The sequence below is a fragment of the Dromaius novaehollandiae genome, chromosome 17, assembly GCF_036370855.1.
Source record: "Dromaius novaehollandiae isolate bDroNov1 chromosome 17, bDroNov1.hap1, whole genome shotgun sequence".
Taxonomy (NCBI): Eukaryota; Metazoa; Chordata; class Aves; order Casuariiformes; family Dromaiidae; genus Dromaius; species Dromaius novaehollandiae.
This window is the reverse complement of record NC_088114.1, coordinates 2078799-2100000: the sequence shown is the minus strand read 5'-3', so window position 1 is coordinate 2100000 and position 21202 is coordinate 2078799.

Genomic DNA, 21202 nt, shown 5'->3' with positions numbered 1-21202 from the left:
CTTCACACCTCCGCCTTCCCCGGCCCGTCCGCCACTGCAGCCCCATGGGAAGGGAGCGGGAGCTGGAGCTGGAGCTGGAGGGGCTGCATGGAGGAGGGGGACTGCCCTGCTCGCCTCGGGGAAGGCCGGTGAGTGCTCAACCCTGTACTAGCCACCAGAGAATCCACAACGGGCTCGCCGCGTGCAGCCTGCCGGGTGCCTGCTGCGGGGGGGCTGGAGGCTTCACCCGGGTCCCCGAGGAGCTGCTTTATTTCCGCTCCGGGGGGTGGCCGTGCGGTGCCCTGGGGGGGCGGTGGCCCCGTGGCGGGCGCTGGTCCGGCGCCGCCGCAGAGAGCGCCATAAATCACGGTGACACCTCCTCGTCGCGGGACGGGGACGATGACAGGGGCGATTTGTCTGCGTGTCCCCAGCCGTGCTGGGGGGACGGGCAGGAGCGAGGGGGAGGCGGCGGGGGGGGGGGCTTGCTGCGGCCCTGCTCCTCCGGGCTGCCGCCGCGTGGGAAAGTGGGAGCCGGGATCATCCTCGGGAATCGGCCCCAGGAACCGGCCGGGCCCCGGTCAGCGGCGGCTGAACAACAAACCCGCAACCCGCTGCGCTGGGAAAACTGCCCTCCAAGCAAACAGAAAGTTTATTCAAATCATTTCTGCTGCAAATTGTCTCCCAAAATGAATTTGAGAGGGTTTTTGAATCAATTCATGGGCTTTTTCAGGAGCCCCAAGCACAGGTTAACGGAGCTCTGATGGATCCCATTGAATGTTAAATCCGTTCGGAAGGGCTGGATCACCGCGGCTCGGCCATTGCGAAGCCTGACTTCGTTTCTTGAGCAGCAGAAATTGAATAATTGATGTAATTTGAATAACACTAGGATTTGTAATGGTACCGAAGTGTGAAGACAAAAAGGGAGGTAACGGGAGGCTGATGGCAAACAGCCGCGAACGGGCGCCGTGGGGCCGGCGTGCCGCCAGCAGCGCGCGGGCGACGTGGGTGCCGCGAACGCGCTTAACGAGCGGCGGGGAGAAACACCGGGAACGACTCGAGGAAACCATACGCATAAATAAGATGCAAAATTTTCGCCCGACTCAGCAGAGCTAACGCTTGGAGAGTGGGTAATTATTTAAATGCAAAATCATTATAATCCCAAATCATATCTGAAGGAATTGATTGCTTTGCTCTGGCGTTTGACGTTAACGCGGAGCAGGAGGAAGCGGGCTGGTGCCGGGGTCGCTCCCGCCCGCTTTCCGGAGGGTTTTCCGGGGAAATAGCACCGGGCTGGGCTGGGTGCTTGGGTGCATCCCTTGCCACGTGCCTTGGGGCTGCCGGACCGCACACCGGCATCCCTGGCTCTTCGTCCCCGCGGAGCGGTGGATGGACGGGAAACCCAGCGGAGGGGCTGAACCCGGCGGTCGGTGCCCACCGGCTGCGGCTCCGGCGTTTCTGGCAATTCCCCTTGCAGCGCCCTGCAACGCTCCTCGGCGCCAGCGGCAAATTGCAAAGAGATGCAGAGCGTTGCAAAAAAAAGGAGGGGGGAAAAAAGAAAAAAAAATGATGCTGCCTTGTTTCCGGGGTGCTCCGAGTGCAAACGGCCCCAGTCGGGGCGTGAGGGCGGTGGGCACCCGCCTGGGCAGCCTCCCCGGGGCGAACCCGGGCGCACGGAGCTGGGCTGCGGTGGGACCCGCCGCGCCGGGCTGCTCGGCCAGGAGGCTTTTGTCTTGCTTTGCAGGTCTGGGTCTTTAAGGAGAATTTGATAGAAATCAGCAGCGCATCTTGCTGGTACGGTGGAGGAGGGGAGGCTGCCACGCCGTCAGCCACGCCGCTGCCGGAGGCGGTGCTGGGTGCTGGGTGCTGGGTGCTGGGGCCGTGCACCCCGGCCCTCGCCCGCCGGCCCCGGCTCCGCGCGGAGGGGAGCGGCACGGGGCAGCAGCCCCCGCGTTTATTATCGCAGGGTCTCCCCGGACGCCTGCAGCCTTCAGGCGCTCTTTCCAAATATATGTTATTAAATTGATTTTTCTGTTCGGTTTTTCCCCCTCCTTTTCCGTGCTCAATGAACATTAAAATTAAAGTTGCGCTCGGCTCCTCGGGGCTCCCCGTGGAGCGGCGGGAGCCGGCAACCGCGAGCCTCGGCGGCGCGGGGGCTGCCGGGGAAGCGGGGGCTCCGGCGAGTTTGGGCTGGGGGGAGCTGCAACCCTGCAGTGGGGCTGTTGCAGACCCGGCATCGCTGCTGCCGGGATTTTCCGGAGAAATGAACTGATTCTCGCGACTTGCCCGTCCTCGCGATAGCCGAGCACCCGCCCTCCGCCAAACAGTTTCCCAAATAATTTATTCTGTGAATTGCCCTATAGTTTAACAAGAAATTACTCCCCGGGTGTGTGCAAAGCTGATTTTGCCCGCTGCAGAGCGGAGCCGGCCAGCCGTCGGGCGCGCGCTCGCCTACGGCATGCCATGGCTTGCGCGTTCTCCGCTGCGCTCCGGCTCCTTTCCCGCGCTCCCCGCGAAACCCCGGCGGTGTTTATTTGCCCTTTGCCTTGCGCCTTGGTGCCTCAGCAGGATTTCTGGCGTTTTAAAGCCTGACGGAGGGGCGGCAGCGGGGCTGGGCTGCGCCCGGGGTGACGGCAGCGGCGGTTCCCGCGGGCGAGCGGCACCGGGACGCGCGGGAGCTCGTGAACGCGGCCGCCGAGCGGAGCGGTGGGAGGGACCAGGGATTTCATCCGGGGCTGTGCTCGCCTGGCAGCCCAGGCCGCTTTCTCGGCTTGGTTGGCGTTGGAGGCAGAGGTCCAGCTGATCGCGGGAAGGGGGCTGCCGGGGCAGCGCGGTTAACTGCTCCGAGCGTCGCCGCGGGCTCCGTCCCGCCGGGGCCAGGGCCTGCCACGAGGCAGCGGGGAGATGCCGGGGCCTGCTCCCAGGAGAAGCATCCCCTTCCCACCTTGGGGAAGGACGGGATGGGATGGGATGGGATGGGAGCATCTCCCTGGTGCAGGCATCGCCCCGCGGGCGCCTGCCCCGCCGCCCCACGCTGCTCCCGCCGCGACTTTATCGAATACCCCGGCAAGAAAGAACAGCGCGAGACTCCCCGGAGCTCTCGGAGCCGCGTTGGCCGAGCAGCCTCCAGGCGCTGTTTGTGAGGAGAGGTTATTAAATTGATTTTTTTCCCTTTTTTTTTCCTTTTTCCCCTTTACATGCTCAATGAACATTAAAATTGAAGTTCTGCTCGGTCTGAGGGGCGGCGGGGCGGCGGAGGCACGCGGGCCGGGAGCGCGCCGGGATCCATCGGAAATCCTCTGTGCATCCCGCCAGCGGCCTCCGGGTGCCCATCCCCGGCGCGTCGGGCCGCGGCGGCTCCCACGGGCTCTGGGGGTGGGAGCAACCGGCCGCGGCTGGGAGCCGTCTCCGTCTCCGGCAGCGTTAAAGCATCGCCCGACGGCGCGGGTGGAAGGCGGCAGCGATGCGATTAGGTGACCGAGCTGCGGGGGGGGGCCCGGCCCCCTCCCTCCTCCCGCGGACTCGGCGCGTCGCCTAATTTAGAAAAATGACGGAGAGACGGTTTTCCAGTGACACAGTCACTCCCGAAAATTTACTCCAAGGTTCATTGTCGGCGATGTCAAAAGTGATGAAACCCAACAAGAAGCGGCGGCGCGGCGTGGCCGTCTGGGCGACGGCGCGGGGGGGTCGGGGGGGCCGCCGCAGCCTGCGCCGCCGCAGATAAAAGGTAATTGAAATGTTAGTGCCATTAATATTTCAGCGTGCCCCGCAGCTGACAGCCGGGCTCCTCGGGCGCTGCCGGCCTCCCCTCTGCCTCCCGGCAAGGACGGGTCCCGCGGTCGGCGCCGGGCGAGGCACGAACCTCCCTGGGCAGCTCGCACCGCCGGGGCGCGCGAGCAAGGCGTCTGCGCGGGGAGACAGCGCCGTGGCCGCCCCCAGCCCCGATCGGGGTCGAACAGGGGCCTGTGCAGGGATCATGACCATCGCATCCGCCCCGGCTGCCGTCACCGGCCGAGGGTTTTGCACAGCCCCAGCCTCAGCGATTAAAAAAAAAAACCAAAACAAACGAAATAAACTCTTTCCACCAAATTGCTTCCCATAAATCCTCCGCTCCCTGCTGTGCTCCGGCTAAAGTGCTTTTTCTTCCCCGTCGGCGGGCGGTGGTGGAAAACTGCCGTGTCATAGGAAGGCGTGCGTGGAGCGGCTGCTCGGGCCCTGCCGCGTCCCCCGCGGCCCAGCGCGTCACCGGCGGCAGTGCCGAGGCCTCGGGAAAATTGAAGCGCGGACGCCAAATCAATAACGGGAGCGCGAGTCGCCGGGCTCGGGGGGCCGCTGCTGCCGGAGCCGTTATTGAGCCCGTCCGCGCCGCCCCCTCCCCGCCTCGACAGCGAGGAATTGCATTTCACTTGATTTTTTTTTTTTATTGCCCCGGAGTCGCCCCCACGCCCCGGGCGGCTGCTGCAGCCCCCGCGGGTACCGGCCGCTCCGGCCGGGCTCCCTGCGGCAGCCGCCTCCCCGCCGGGGCCTGGGAGATTATCGGTGTTAGCAAAAAAGCAGATTAAAAGCCGCAAGAGCAATTCGCTGCTGCGGAATTGCTAAGGCGCTCGGTGCAGTGGGATCTGCTGCAGTTGTCTTGGTCCTGAGCCACGGTAATTGTATTCTATGAAATATTTATTCATTTTCATTTCAATTTCATTTCCAACATGTATTTCCTATAAAATGATGTGGGGGAAAAAAAAATCGCCCTCGATGAATTTATCATCATCACCGGTTCCTTCCCAAAGCTTCCCCAAAGTGGCTCCGCCAGGCAGGACCACACAGGCTGGGAGATTTTGTTTTTCTAGAAAGTTTAAGGGCTATTTGTCATCCTGCTGGGGCTTCGCGGGGGTCCCGGCCCTCCTGCCCGGCGCTGCGGGGAGCCGACGGGGCTCGATGCCCTAAAACGCACCTAAACCCACCGCCGAGGGCTGCCGGCTGCGAAACCCCGGCTGGGTCGATGCTGAGCCTCGCAGCCCGCCCGGGCCCGCGGCTCGCCGGCGTTTTGGCACCCGGTTTCAAGCAGGCACCCGGACCCCCCGCGGCGTGGGAGCCCCCGGCCTCCGGCGGGACGGACCATCACGCAGCCGCCCTCGTGTCTCGCCGCCGTAAAGTCATGACGTTGACCCTACAATCTCGCTCGAAATATATGTAACCCTATTACCCCGGTTATTATTTCCAGCCCGATCATATATGCCATCTGATAAACAGGTGATTACTTCTCCTCCCAGCCCTCTGCCCAATTTGCATACAATAAATATCGCCGTAGGAAGCATGCATGGGAGAGCTGCAACACGGCTCATGCTTAATTTATGAGAAATAAACACAAGATCAAGTTTGCATAATCAACACATATTTAATTTGTGAGTTCTTCCACTTGGGTCTTTGGCTGTAATCAGACTCTGTGTGTGTGTGTGTGTGTGTGTGTGTGTGTGTGTGTGTGACAATCAGTTTTAAAATATCTTCATTAAGTAGCTGTCAGATTTCAGGTCCGATTTTGGTAGTGAAATTTGCTGTGGATAACGCGGCCGTAACCCCCGGCCCGCCTGCGTGACGGGGACCGCGCTCGGGGGAGCCGGGTTCTCCCCCTTTCCAACAGCAGCGTAGAAAGATGAAATCTTTCACACATCGCTTTTGAGAAGTTCCCTTTAGTGCCTTTAAACCTGATTTCTATTTTACTATAATTTGTCGATCTGAGCTTCCTTGTGCATGCTAATATATGCAAAAAAACACTGGGGCTCCTATTAAAATGCCATGCAAATCTAATGAAATTAATGTTGGCAACAAATATTACCTAATGGAGGAGCCTCCAGGAAAAAAAAATGAGTGCAAATATATATTTGCACATATTTAAAGGACTCTGTCAAGTAGTTTAGCTTCACAGTTTAGACTTTATTAAAAAGGAGGGGGAGGAAGCACAGAGCATTTACCAAACCCAACATGAGCAGAAGGGCTTTCATGAATTATATTTTTAATTTCAATGGGAACTGTTGCTCATACTAATTGGAACCCTCTCAGCTGTGCTGAATGCCCACATCGAGGGGCCCGGGGCAGAGGTGGGGGCCGAGCTGCTGGTGGGCAGGTGGGATGCGGCACGCTGTGCCGTGGGCATCCCGCGAGCATCCCGTCCCGTGAGCATCCCGCTTCGTGAGCATCCCCTCTGGCGAGCATCCTGCGAGCATCCCGTCCCACGAGCATCCCGTCCCACGAGCATCCCGGGAGCATCCTGGGAGCATCCTATCCAACGAGCATCCCCATACGATGAGCATCCCCTCCGGCAAGCCTCCCGCAAGCATCCTGTCCAGAGAGCATCCCGGGAGCATCCCGTACGGTGAGCATCCTGCCCGGTGAGCATCCCGGGAGCATCCCGTCTGGCAGGCATCCCACCCAGCGAGCATCCCATCCGGCGAGCATCCCCTTCCGATCCCCTGTGGGGATTAATAAGCCACGGCAAGGTGATGTCCACCCAAATCCCAGCCAAAACGGGCCAGCTGCTATGCGGTGCTGCGGCGCTTGGCCAGCCAGCACGCGCAGCTTTCAAACGTTATCAATAATTCACTCTAATTTTTAACCTTCGTGGCAGCACAGCAAAAAGCGGGAGCTGGGTTTGTGCTAAATTCGGTGGCAGAGCAGTGCGATCTCGCACGTCTGCCTTTTAGCACCCTGTTAGCCCGCGCGCGGAGCTGGCGGCTGCTGCGCTTCCCCGTCACGGCCCGAGGAGCTCATTTAATTAACAAACGCGCGCGGGACGAGAGGGAAGGCCGCGTCCGGGCTGCTGCTTTCTGCGCTCCCGTCGGCCCCTTCCCCGTTCGCGACAGCCGCGGAGCCGTTTCCCCCGAGAGCTCTCCGAGGCCCTTCCCGCTCGCGGCGGGGAGCCGGCGGGATCCTTCCCGGGAGAGCGGCGTCCCTGGAGAGGGGACACCCAATTACACGTGTTTATTAACTTACGCGTTAATGCGCTAAAGCCACCCGGCAATGACAGCTCATTAGGAGCTTATCCCGGCAGAAGGCTACGCCTTCTCCTCCGCAATTACACGCGGAGCTGCCATTAATTCCTCTTTAAAGGAGCCCTGGCAGGTAGCGCCTGCCCCCAAAGCCCAGATTTGCAAAAAAAAAAAGAAAGAGAGACCTTAGCGCAAATATTTCCATTAATTGTTTTGTGCTGAAGTGGTTATTTCTTTTCCTGTATGGCAGCCCTGGACGGCGAAACGCGTCGCGTTGAGAGCGGATCACCCGCTCGGGGGAAAAGGGGAGGCTTCCGAAGGGGCCTGGGCAGCGGAAAGGGCAAGAAAGGAGGGATTTTCCTCGGAGCTTTGCTATATATAAAGATACGCACACACACGCACATATATATATGTATATGAGAAGCTCATTTTCAAATCAGCGCATTTTTCAAAACGAAGAAAGTGGCAGAATTCCGTGCGGGAGGCACCGTTGCGACCCGTCTCCAGCCCGACGGAGCCGCGCTCCCGCGGTTTCCAGCCGACGGCACCGGCCGAGCAACCCCTGAGCCCGCTGCCTCTGCCAGGCCTCGTTTCTGGTGAATTTACTGTCCGTTTTAAGAAACAGCAAGGACCCCCTTGCCCGATCCTTCTCCCGCGTCCGAAATGGCACGCGCGGCACCCGCTCGGCTTTTCCAGAAAGGGTCGGTCGATGCTGCTCTGACGGCTGTGGGACGGCTGACGCTGGCGAGCACATTAAACAGGGGTATAAATTCGTAATGAGAGCCTTGAAATGAATGGTACTTATCATTTATGGATGGAATAATTAAAGATACTGTACTTGGAGGTTTTACACGCTACTGTAAATTGTGATCTGTGGGAATAAGCAGGGTTCAAACCGCGGCAGTTTGCCCGACTCGGACGACCCTCTCCGTGCGTTTGGGGCGCGGGAACGGGACGCGGGGTCGTGGGGGGACGCGGGGGTCCCCCTTGGCAGCTCCCCCCAGCCCCCCGGGGCCTCGGTGCCGGGAAAGAGCCAGCTCGCAGCATGACACCCGTCAGGGTTAGAAATGCATACTTTTTAAAGACTTCGGAAACTGTCCCTTTTGTCACTCCCAGGTGGCCCTGATTTGTCACAAAGTCCCTTGTCACCCCGGCCCAGCCTGCGGTGGGGGCTGGGGGCACTGGCTCTCCAGCAGCCATGAATTTTTGGGTAGCAGAGCTCGGCTCTTCAAACCGCAGGGCTTTTTGGTGCTTGGATGCTCTTTTCACTACAAACTCGGGGACGCGGTTTTGCCCCATCAGACGGCCCGACCTGGCCCGGCCACGGGCAACGTGACGCCGCACTGCGCTCCGGGGATTTTGGGGTTCCCTTGCCGGCCCCAGCCCAGCACCCCATGGGAAAGAGCCTCCTCTCCCAAACACCAAGCCGTCCGTCCTATTTTAACTCCGATCATCTAAAATACTGTAACTATGGCAACCGCTGCAGGTGAGACTCATTACAGATAATCCTCTAATTACTAACTACCTCTTCAATCAGTTGTAATTACTTTGGGGACACAGTTAACCTCTCATTAGAAACGCATGGCCACGTTTTACCAAAAGCACAAACAGTGACATGCCTAGTAATTTACCACCGATGCACTCAAGGCCACTCGTCGTCTTTTATGCCGGCACAATCTCATCCCTGTCATTAACCAGGAATGGTTGTCATGACAATTAATCATTCAATCCCTCATCAGCAACTTTTGCCAAATGTCACCCTGCTCTTGATCAAATGAGAAGGGAAAATTAAATGAATCAATTCAGCACCCTGCCAATTTCCCCCCCCTTTTTTTTTTCTTGTTTTGGTTAATCTCTCGGGAGCTGCCCTGCCCGGGCGATGCGGGGCCGTGCCGCAGGGGCAGCGCGGGCCGGGCCGGGGCAATCCCGCTCCCCGGGAGCGGGGACGTCGGTGCCCGGCACCAGCCCGGCGGCCGGCTCCGCACGCGGGTGGCCGTCCAGCTGTGCCGCTCCCAGATGTGCCGCTGCAGCGGGCGAGCGGCAGCGCGGGAAGCGCTGGGTTAAGGCTGGAAACCTGAGGCACGGAACGGCAGCGCTGCTCCGCCGTGCCCCAATTTTGCAAACAATCCTATCTCAAATCATTTTCCTTTTAAACCTGTAATTAGTCGGAGTCATTTGCTGCATGTAAATTCCAGTCCTTAATTGCCAGCGCTAACCTTGAGCAGCGCTGGGGCTCCGCGGCGCTGGGCAGGGCACCTGCAGCCCCCGGTGCATGGCCGTGCCCGGACCCCCTGCGCCCGCAGCCCCCGGTGCATGGCCGTGCCCGGACCCCCTGCGCCCGCCGGGACCCCGTCCCGCTGCCTCCCGGGCCCAGGACCTGGCACACGGGCAAGGGAGATACCGGGGGGCTGCAGGAGCTTTTGGCCCTTCCAAGGACCTGCGCCATCCTGCCCGCCCCGCGGAGGGGTCCGCAGGGCCACGTGCCGCCGCGGCAGGGCACGAGCCCCCGAGGTGTCGCACCCGAGGGGGCAGCCGCGGGCCCCCCCGCCCCGTCCTCTCCGCGTGGGGCTGATTTATAATCCCCAGCTGCCGTGAGCGCGAGGCAGGATGATGGGATCCTTCTAAATGAATAAGCAAATTCCTTGCAGATCAGGTAATATTTTATCTGACGTGCCGAAGCCGGAGCCACCTGCCAGCCCCCCCGCCACGCCGCTCGGCCCACATGCGCCCGCGGAGCCCGCCCCGAGGCCAGGCTCGTGCCGGGGGCCTTTCCAGCCCCTTCCTCATCTTCGAGGGTTTTTTTTCCCGGAAAGGGCCAGGTAGTTGGACGGGCTCAGGAGCTGGATTTGCTCGAGGGACGAGCCTCGCGGGTGCTGCCCCTCTCCGCGGTCGTGTGCAGCTCCTGCTTGGGCAGCAGCAGGGCCAGCGGAGCAGCCACGGGACCCCGAGACATCGCGTGTCCCAGGTGATGCCTGCGGGCCCCCAACACCATCCCGCTTCCCAGCCGGATTTTGGCTCTGGGACGAGCATCACGCAGGCATCGGGGGAAGAGCGTGCGCCGTCCGTGCGACCCCGCGATCGCACCGGAGGCGGAGGAGAGCTGAACTCGTTCCACCTAATTACCGGGGACGGGGGGGGGAAGTTTCCCCGCGACTCAATTATAGGAAATTGTAAAACCGCATTAGGAAAGTTGGCATTTAAAGCCTGATGCATTTGGACAGTGTGTCTCGTTCTGACTCAGGGAAATTGATTTTCCGTCAGGCGGCCGCGCGGGATGCGCACACTGCCGCGGCCGGCAGTGCTGCACGGGGCGGGCGGGTACCGGCTGTGGGCCGGCGGTGCGGGGGCTGCGGCGGTGCCCGCGGGCTGCTGCCGGGCCCGGCCGTGCTGAGCCAGCGCGTCTCAGCGCCTTTGCATTTGAGAGCCCCGGTTGTGAATTCCCGTCCCGCTTGCTCATGTGTGTGGGGCTGTGCTCACGCCTTCCCCAGCGCGGGGATCCCGTCTGCTGCTCCCCGGCACCGGCACGGCACCGGCATGGCCCCGGCAGGGCGGGCGGGTAACGGGCATCTCCAGCATCACCCGGATGCCGCAGAAAGTGCCGCTTTGCCTTAGGATCGTGTTTCCTTTCCGCTTCACATCCTGCCTCTGCACCCCGATTCGGGGCCCGCCGAGCAAACCGCCCACGAGGCCGCGTGCGCTGGCTCCGTCGGGGCTGGCCAGGATCCGGCCCCAGCCCTGCACCCAGCCCGCGCCGTGCCGTGCCGTGCACGCGTGGCCCCCGGGCAGCGGGATTGCCTCTGCGCCCAGTGTCCCCCCGCGAGGGCCCGGCCGGCACCCGCCTCTCCCTCCCCGCCCCGGCTCCTGCTGCTCCCCGGCGAGCCCCTGATTAATTCCCAGAGATCTGCAGTGCGCAAATGAATAATAATATCAGCAAATGCTAATTGGTGAGCTGCGCCCTGACAAATTGGTTTGCCGGCGCGGTTGTGCGGCAGGGCTGTGTTAACATCGCATGCCTGGGTGACCCGCACCTGCTCCAGGGAGCCCCGGGGATGCTCCAGGGATGCAGCCGGGATGCTCCAAGAGGTGCCGGTACCCGGCATGGCCCCGGACATGCTCCAGGGATGCAGCCGGGATGCTCCGAGAGGTGCCGGTACCCGGCATGGCCCCAGACATGCTCCAGGGATGCAGCCGGGATGCTCCGAGAGGTGCCGGTACCCGGCATGGCCCCGGACATGCTCCAGGGATGCAGCCGGGATGCTCTGAGAGGTGCCGGTACCCGGCATGGCCCTGGACATGCTCCAGGGATGCAGCCGGGATGCTCCAAGAGGTGCTGGTACTCAGCACAGCCCTGGACATGCTCCAGGGATGCAGCCGGGATGCTCCGAGAGGTGCCGGTACTCGGCACAGCCCTGGGGATGCTCCAGGGATGCAGCCGGGATGCTCCGAGAGGTGCTGGTACTCGGCATGGCCCCGGGGATGCTCCAGGGATGCAGCCGGGATGCTCCAAGAGGTGCTGGTACCCGGCATGGCCCTGGCACTCCCGTGCCAGCCGGTCACCGCAGGCAGCACCCAAAGGGGCCGGGCTGGTGCAGCCGGGCTCGGGGTCCCTGCCTGCCGTGTCCCCCGCGCAGGGAACCATCCGCCCGATCGCAGGTGCCGCGGGAGTTTGTGCAGCCGAGCCGGCGGCCGTCACCCTTGCAACTGCTTCTGGCCGCTGCAAAACGGCTGCGTGGAGGGAGGCAACGCTGGGGCTGGGCTTTGGGCTCCCCTTCTCCCCCAGCAGCAGAGACCGCGTGCCCCCGGGACCTGCCCCCGCCGCGGCGTCCTCGCGGGACCCCCGGCAGCGCGGCCCCGGGCCGCCGGCCCTGCCAGGGACTTGTTGATGCCGAGCTTGGCCGCGGCCCGCGTTTCTCCCTGGCTCGCTCGCTCTCGTCAATTCTTTATGGCGCTGCATCTTTAATAGCTTTACAGAGCCCATTTAATGTGCTCCGAGACATGAAGTGCTGTCTAATCAGCACATTTAGGAGAATTGCCCACATCCTGGTCTCGCTGCCATAAAACAGTGCCCACAGAAGCATCTGTAATTAATGCTTTTTTTCGCTCGCTCGCTCGCTCTCCTACTGAATCAATTTATAAAGCACGGACTTCCTCTGTGCTGGAGCTTTTAGGCTGTTTTACTCCAGCATCCGAGGTGACTAGGCAGCGCTCGTCAATTAAGCAGCTGTGTATAATGGATGTTTCAGAGTAAAAAACACAGTCTGATTCCCAGAAATGATCAATGCATATTTTTCTCACAAAAACACACACTCGCACGCACACACTGGGGCTCTTCTTCCCCCGGAGGTTTGCTGGGGCCACCGGGAAGAAAGGGAAGGCAAAAAAGCTGCTCTTCTTCCCCGCCTTTGAAAGGTTAAGCATAAAAAGGGGGGAGAATTAGGGACAGAGCTAATGACGATAATCTGCCTAATCGCCCGGCGGAGGATGGACCTGCCGCCGTCACCCGGAGCGGCGCGGGGAGCAGGAGAGGGGCCCCCGGCCCCCGGCCCGGCACCGCTCCACGTCTGGGGCTGCGCGGGGAGCGTTTGCCCGTTTTATTGTGCCAGCCGGAGGCGGTTCCTAATTGGGAACAAGCAAATAAAGAGGGAGAGCAAGCCAACATCCGCCAGCGCCTGAATGGCGGGGGCACGAACAGGCGCTGCCTTTGTGCAGCCCGTTTGATTTGGGGCGACTTCAAAGCCTCCCCGCGCCCGGCGCACAAAAGCCGGCTGCATTTGCTCTTTTACGAGTTGGATCAAAGCCCGGCGCCGGCAGGGACACCCACGGCGGCTGGCAGCGCGGCTCGGCGCCCCTTCGCAGCCTTTTCGGCTGTTCCCTGCGGGGCGGGAGGGCGGATTCGGCCCCTGCATCCCCAAAAAGCCGGGGTGAAGCCGCCGCTCCCGCTCGGGGCCGTCCCCGGGCGATGGAGGGTGACGATAACCTGCTCCTGCGCGGGAAAACTATGATGGTGTTTAAATTGTTTTTAAGGCAAGGCCTAATTGGGACCGTGCACCAGGGCGTCGTGCTAGTTCCTCCACGATGATGGATTGGCCTCGTAAAACCGGGGGAACGGCGGCTGCGGCCGCGGGATTCCCCTCGTCCCCGGGCCAGAGCCGGCGGTTGGCACGATGCCGCAGCGTCCCGATCCCAGGACCTCGCCTGGGAGCGCCAGGGCTGCGAGGGAGGAACGAGGGGCTGCAGAAAACCAGGCTTTGGCAAAACCAGGAGAAAAATCCTCCTTTAAATGTGGAAAGCAGTGAGGCAGGGCCCTGGCGCGGGCCGAGGCGGCGGGGGCGAGAGCGGCCGTCCCCCGTGGCACCGCCGGCCGGAGCGCGGCGTCCCTCTTTTCCCCTGCAAAGTGTTGCAGCTGATGGCCATGATGAGGCTTTTTCTTCCTCTCCTGCAAAAATATCGATTTCGATCATTATTTGCATGTGGCCCCTGGGTCCACGCGGACCCGCTCCGAGGTGCCGCAGCTCTGGCGCGGGAACCGCACGCTCGGCGTCTGCACCGCTTCGTCCCCGGCCCCGGCGCAGCAGCGTGAGACGGGGGGAAACTGGTCCGAACTGCGGTGCTCGGGGCTGGGAGCCCCCGCGAGCCCCCGCGAGCCGGGTGCTGGGCTGCTGGGGGGGGTCCCATGGCCAAGGGCTGCCCCACAAACCCTGCAAACCGAGGCGGTTTCCCACTCCTTCCACTTTGTTCCCAAATTCGCCCTAATAAATCCTGCCAGGACCCCGAGCCCCTAATAAACATCAATTGAGAAATTCGCAGGGAGCGAGCGGCCATGAATCAAGCGGCCGCTCCGGCCTCCTCACCCGCCGACCTCTGCCGCGGCGGGGAGGCCGGTGCCGCCGCCTCCGCCCGCGCTCGGCCGCGCAGCCGAGTCCCGTAACCGGATTTATGGCAGGAGGCTGGAATACATCACGCGGGGACGGAGCCGCTCGTGCACCCTGTACATCGCCATTAATCTTCCCGGCGCGCGCTGGGTCATCCCGATTCCTCGGGAAGGGACCTGCCGCTCCCGGAGGAGACGGGGCCGGATGCTCCTGCTCGGGATGGGGGGGGCTGGGGGATGGGAGCACTGTCCCCGCCGGGGACCGGGCATCAGCAGTGCCGTGCCGTGCCGTGCCGGGGCCGGTGCAGGCGGGAGGAGCGGCGGGTGCCCATCACCGGGGCGTCTGGTCTGCGGAAGCAGGGCTGGCGCAGGGCGGCCTCCCGCCGCCGCCCTCCCGGAGGCCGCGGATCAGCCGTAATGACTGCTGAAGGCTGAATTTGTTTGCCTGCGGCAGTCTGTGAAAATTAATATGCACAGTGGCGGGATCCTTCCCCGCCAGCGCGGATGTCGTTTCGGGAGCGGTTTGAGTGAGGGAAGCACAAACCAGAGCTGAGCACGTCTGACACGGGAGCGGCGCGGGAGACAACGCTCTTATCAGAGCACAGACACCAACAACCGGGCTTTATACATTTTTAATAAATCATTTCAAATTCTCGACTGTCAGGAGGATTCAGTCGGGTTTCTCTCGCTGGAAGGCAGGAGCGCCTGCACTCGTGGCCGCGGCACGCGCCGTGGTCCCGCGCCGGGCTGGGGACACGTGCAGGCACGGGACCGTCCCGTCCACGCAGATCCTCCGCCTCCCTCCTGCCTCGAAGCCGAGGCCGTGTCCCGCTGAGGCGGCGCATCCCGGGAGCCGGCACATCCCGGGAGCCGGCCTTTAATTCCTTGGAGGAGGCACGCGGAAAACGGGGAACTTGCTGAAACCAGCAAATTGCAGCTCTTCCCCTTTCCAAATGTCAGCATATTGGGAGGGGAAAGAAGCGAGTAAGTTAAAGGTGACAATCTCCAGGGTCTCTAACTCGCTCGCATTTCGCTGCTGGATCCCCGGCTTCCACCCGGCCCCTCGTACAGCCCCGCTCGCCGCGGGCCGCCTCCCCGCGCAGAGACCTCCCTCTCATGCAGGCTGGCAGCACGTGCCGGCGCTGCTCCGCAAACGCAGCTAAGCAGCGTAATCAAGTCATTTTGGGGAGAAAGAAACTACTTTCAGATCAACTGAAGGGAAATAAAACTCTGCGCAGGAGCGAGGGGCCTGACACCGCATCCACGCGCGGGGCGGGAGCCAACGGGGGGGCAGCCGTCGCGCCCGGCCCCGGCTGTCGATGTTTCCAGGAATCGATCGCTCGCAAAGCCAAAACGTTTCGGCGAGGGAGAGCGGTAAATCCCCCGCGACGGCAAGTGCTGCAGCGGGACGGGAGCCCCGCGGGGGGATGATCCGAGCGCTTGCCAGACACGGGAGGGTCCCAGCTCCGCGGTGCGGGAAGGGGCTTGTCCCACTGTGGGGCCCTCGGCCCCCTCGGCCCGTCCCTCCGCTGTGGCTGCTGCCGGCGGCACGTGCTGTCGCCGTGAGCGCTCCGGCACAGAGAGGCTGCGGAACGGCCCTGTGCCGGATAGGAAACGTACCCAGGTGAGATAAAACCCCATCATCTGTCATTCATCCTCCTATCTCCCGTGGCATCAGCGGCTCATGACTAATAGGGCCAGAAAACGCACCGCAGGCTGGAATTACCTTCTCCCCGTGCTCTTTTATCCCCTCTCGCAAGGGTTTTTGTCCAAGCTTTTGAGCAAGGTTTAATTTTTCTCAATACAAATGAGAGGAATAAAAAGAAACTGTGGTGCCATGGCTGCCGCAGGCAGAGGACGGGACCGTGGGGACGGCAGCGAGCACCCAGCCGCGGAGGCGGCCCGCAGCACCCGCCGGGGCTGCCGAGCCCCGACCTTCCCGGGGCAGCGCGCGGGGGCACGGTGCCGTTTCTGCAGCCCCCCCAAGGCAGACGGCCCTCCGGCAGCCCGGTGTCCCCTCGCCTGCTCGCGCCGGGTGCTTTCGTGGGATGCAGAGGGTACAACATCCCGATGCCCCGATGCCTGGCGGCTCCTCATCGCGGGGTGGGAAGGATCCCGCCGGGAGATGCCCTGTGCCGCGTTTTCATGCCGACTGATCCACCCATACGGCACAAATCAAAGGGCGGGAGAGACGGTACGGAGCCGTCTGCCCGTCTCGAGCTGGGTGCTCAGAGAAACGATGATCCATCATGTGCCAGTGACCCGGACTGTGATATTTTTAAGCAGGGAATAAAAATAGACTCGGGCTGATGGCACGCACTCGTTCTCGGTGGAAGTGCACGCCTCCCGCCCGGTCCAGCCCGCGCACGGCCCCCTCCGCTGCGGGCCACCGGTCCCGGCCACGCTGCTGCCCACGTCACTGCTGGCAGCCAGGGACAGTGGCCTCACTGCCCTGGACAAAAGCCCTTCTCCTGCTGCCTGCGAGCGTCGGGGTTATTTGTCCTGGCCCTGCGAGGGACCCGCAGCAAACGCGCTGCCTGATGTAGGGCTGACTGTGAGATAACGCAGGCTGCCGCTTGCCCCGGGACCTGGCTGAAACAGGGATTTGTTTCAGCTGAATAACTTGCTGAATCTATAAATAAACCGGGAAAAAGCAAACACAGAGCACATGAGCTTCTGCCTTCTTGACCCCTGGATTACTTAAGGCGGCTGCCCCCGGCGCTGCCCCGCGTGGGTGTTGCTCTGCGGAGCCCCGAGCCCCTCCGTCACCCGTCCGCGGCAGAGGCGCCGCGAGGAGAACCGCCGCCGGGCAAAGCAGGGATGCCGGAGCCCACGGGCACCGGAGGAGCCCCGACGGCAGCCCGGGACGTCTCGCCAGCCCGGCTGGTGCTTTCTGGATGCTGCAGTGTCTGTGGCCTCCTTGCCCGAAAGGGAGTTTTCTGCCCCCGATCTGAGCTGGCCAGCCCTGTCCCCCCGGGTCCTGCTCTCCTGGGCTGGACCCCGGCTCTTGGGGCTTTTGCGGCTCTGAGGAGCCCAGCGAAGGGCAGGATGGCAGCGCTTGCTCTCCTTGGACTTCCCAGTGGGCCCAGCTCTGCTGGGAGTTGATCTGGTGAGATTTGGGATCCGGAACATGCTTGGGAGCCAGCCCATGCCCTGGTGCACAGCAAGGGCCAGCAGATCCTCTCTTCCACAGCAGCATCAGCTTGGAGAGACCCCGCTCCCGCCTGCCCTCCTCCTCCTCTTCCCTTCACGCTTCGCTGCCTGCGGTCATCTCACTTCCTCTCCCAGCTCTCCATTTGCCTTCTCAACAGATGTTGGTGTGTCTCCCGTAATGAGCATTTTAACGCTGGAGTCTCTCTCACCCCCTTGACTGGGAAGCAAAAAGCTTGACATCTACGATCAGCATCAAAGTCACTCGCCGAAGCGCCCCACACCCCGTCGCCTTCTGCCAGCCGGCTGCGGCGGCTGCTGCAGGCTCGCTCCTCCGTTTGCTGGGAGCTGCTCCGTTTGCTGGGAGCTCCTCCGCACGCTGGGAGCTCCTCCGCACGCTGGGAGCCCGCCGTGCCCGCAGTCACTGTGTCGTCCTGGTGGGACGGGCGTGAAGGCACTTCTGCTGCCAGCTGTCATTGCCCCATCGCACACGGGTTGCCCTGTGCCCCCTCGCAGCCTTGGGCCTCGCTCTCCCTCTGCACCCAGGAGATGGCTTCATCTGCCGCGGCTGAGACTCTACGACGTCCCACCTAGGACCATCTTTACTGACCACCCGTCCTGGCAGGGCCTAGAAGGTCCTCCCCTAGGAAGCAGCTTTTCAAAATGGTTGGAAAGCTTTTTCCATGGGGGACATGGAAGTTAGCCATAGGGAGAGCTGGGGAAAAGCCTCCCAGGTTTGGCGCATCGGAGGAGGAACCTCTAAGGGAAAGTCTCAAGAAGCTGCAAGCTGAAGAGGCTGAACTGGGTCAGGGGATGGACACGGGCTGCCGGCTCTGGTGCTCAGAGACGTGAGACGACTTCCCTGCAGCCAGACAGGGCGCTTGGGCAGAGCTGAGGCCCCAGCACCTCTTCTCCTCCCCAAAGACGACTGCTGCATGGGCGGGTGCCCCTCAGGCAGAGCGGCGAAGTGCTGAGCCCCTCCAGCCCCACCGGCCCCGGAGGCATCGTACAGCCCCAGCGGGCAGCAGTCCAGCGCGGGCCCCTTCTGCCAACCCCCGAGCTGTAAAGTGGGGACCGGCCTCCCCAGCCTCTGCCCCAAAGGGGCCTCGAGGTTGGATCAGCCTCTGCGACGTGCCCTGCACACGCAGACCCCCGGGAAGGAGGTTTTGTTAGCAGCGATAAGCAGCAACGATAAGCCGCGACCCCGGAAGGTTTTGCTCTTCCGCGGGCTCCCTTGCTCACCGTGCCCGGGCTGTGCAGCAGCCCAGCCGTGAACTTCTCGTCTGTAACTAGGTGATATTAATTAACGGGAAGGAGGCAGCAGGCCCTGTGCAAAGGCACCGTCTACCCCAGTGTGTCCTTCAGCCTTTCTTTTGTGTCCGTATTGCCAATACGGGAGGGCTCTGAGCAGGGCAGGAACCAGCGATCCCAAATATCGATACTGGGACCAATCAATGCTATCTCCTTTTTCCATGCCTATGAGCTCATTGATTTTTTTTTTGTTGTTGTTACCTCTCTGTTTATGTAATGTCTGAACTTTGCACAACTGAACCGTTTAATGTGCAGAAAAGAGCCCTGTTGCCATGAAAACGGACCTGCAAATGACAGCATGAATGCTGAGATATCCCTGTTTTATTGGACCATACTGAATGTATTTTAACCTTGATAAGTCAATAACTTTTCGTACAAAGGGAACCAAAGCAGATAGGCTTTCAGAGCCTTGAATGCATTTAAACTGGAGAGTAATGGCCCGGTTTTAATCCCCTGGAAATCTTTCTCATTCTGAGGGCCAGTCATTTTCAGAGCAGACTGACATTTTGGTCAAAGAATTACAGCATGTATTTGTCACAATGAGAGATGAAAATGCTCAGCACTTTGGATTGCTAGCACCAGTCAAAAATAATGATATTAAATTAAAGGGACACTGTCATCTTAAAGATCACGGGGCTAGACGGCTCTCCGTTAAAATCCAGCATATCGCCACTTCACGAGTGTAATGAAGGTCAGAATCGAGCTCCCTGAATTTAAAACTTTGGGCTGCATTCCCAGGTGCTGCAATGGAATTATTTCCCTTTATGCCACTGAGGATCTGGCCAATGCATTATTTATTTGTGCTAAAGCAGAAGGACTTTTAAAAATCTCTACCCTTCAGCAGCGATGGCTGCCTGCTTCCTTTTTGCAATTCAATCACTTTGGATGCCGAAACCGAACTGGCCTCACTTTGCGGTTCTCACTCATTAGCAGATTACGGCTGTGCTTGTGTTCCCAATATTGTCGCGTGAAATTTATGTCCCAACAAAGTATTCATGAGTCCCTGAATCACAAAAGTGTTTCTCCTCCGGTAAAATCTTTTAAAAAAGAAAAAAAATCTAAATTGGGAGGTCAAAACTGCTTAACAGTATCTTCTTGAAGGCGGTGTCGAAACACCCACCTTTTGAAGTGAGCTATTTCAAGATGGATCTCTTCCCCAGTAAAAACGCTGTCACCCTTTCAAGTTCCCGAGAGTGACTTCAGGTGGTTAAAACATTTTCTGAGAAGAATGAGGGTTCCTTTCTTGCTCTGAATAAAAAGCAATCTTTCTTTCTGACTTACTAATGGCCTTGATTAAATTATCTTTGAAAAATCTAAGTGCTGTTCACAAATATATAATGGTTTTATTCTTATCACTAGCTTATATTGCAACACAGAAAGCAGATAAATAAGCAGGAGAGAACTTACAAAGCTGCACAAGAACCTGCCAGATATATGAGCTAAAAATGTTTGAACTGAAACAAATGAATAGTATGAATAGCCCTGCTCAAAGAGGGAATTTATTCAATATAATGTATTTTCATAGGGAGGATAATATGTATTATAATTACACAGAGGAATCACTCTCCTGAAAGCATATCTAGCTATTATTTTAATTTCTCAACCTTCAGTGCTCACTGGATCAGAAGTGCAGACTGGAGCATCTCCACGGACGTGGAGATATGCTGTTTTGGGAAAGGGCGCCTGGAATTTCAGCTTTCCTCCGAGACACCCAGATGCCCTGGGGGCTGCGGAGCTGCTCAGGGCTTCCCGGGACGGAGGAGCTACAGCGGCTCTGAAGGTCAGATCCCGTCATAACCAAGGTCGCTTCTGGCTTTAAAGGCACGTTGTCCCCCTCCTGCAGGAGCTCGGTCCCGTCCCACGGAGAAACGCTGCTCTCCTGCAGTTCGGCGGCTTCGTTCCCGCCTCGAGGAGCCGGTGCCGCTTCCTCTTCGCACCTCGCGTGCAGCAGATGAAAGGAAGCAGACGGGAGACGTGGCTCCGCATACGCCGCGTCGGTTCGGGAGTCGCAGAGCTGTCAACTTCCAGCATGTTGACGGGGTAGCAGCGAAACGCGGCAGTGCTGTCAGGGTGCTATCAGGGACCTGGAGAAGGGGGTAAATAAGGACACGTTCCAACTCTGCAGCCACCAACCTGCGTTAACAGTAACTTCGGGGGTATGAAATGAGTGACGGTGCTTAGCGCCGGCCAGGGAACGTGAGAAGCCCCGGCAGGGAGACGCGGGGACTCGGCAGGACGATGTCGGAGGTTGACAAAATGTCTGGCAACAAACAGATACTCTAACGTGACCAAGACGTGCGTGATAATGAACGTTGGAGAGGGGTGAATCACACTCGCGCATCCTCAGGACCGAGAGGCCGTGGGCGCTCAGCGATGGCTGAAGGGGCCACAGGGAGCGTGGGCAGCCGCGGCTGGGAGCCAGCATCATGGAGGCTGCACCAAGGGACAACGTGGTGGGACAGGTCGAGCGGGCACGGGGAGGGCACACGCCTCTCCCGGGGGTGTCACAGCCCTTGCTGGCCCGCCTGGGTGCCGGGGAGAAGGGGCCGGTGGTGCCCCCGGGGGACCGGCCGCCACAGAGGAGCCACCCCCGGCAGGACACCGGGGGATCCCCGCGAGGAAACCCCAACCCCGCCGCCGGGGAGGTGCCGCCCGCGGCCCTCCGCCTCCGCGCGGCCTCCGCCGCCCCGCCGAGGGCGCGAAGCACCCGCCTCGCCTCAGGCGGCGGGACTACAGCTCCCGTCGCGCCCCGCGGCGCCCGCAGGGGGCGGTGCCGCGGCGGCCGCGCGCGGGGCACGCCGGGAGCTGTAGTCCCGCCGGAGCGCGTGTGCGCGGCGGGGGGAAGGTTTGTTGGGGGGGACTTGGGGGGGGGAGGGGGTGGAAGTCGCCTGGCGGCGGCCGCTTCGAATTTTCC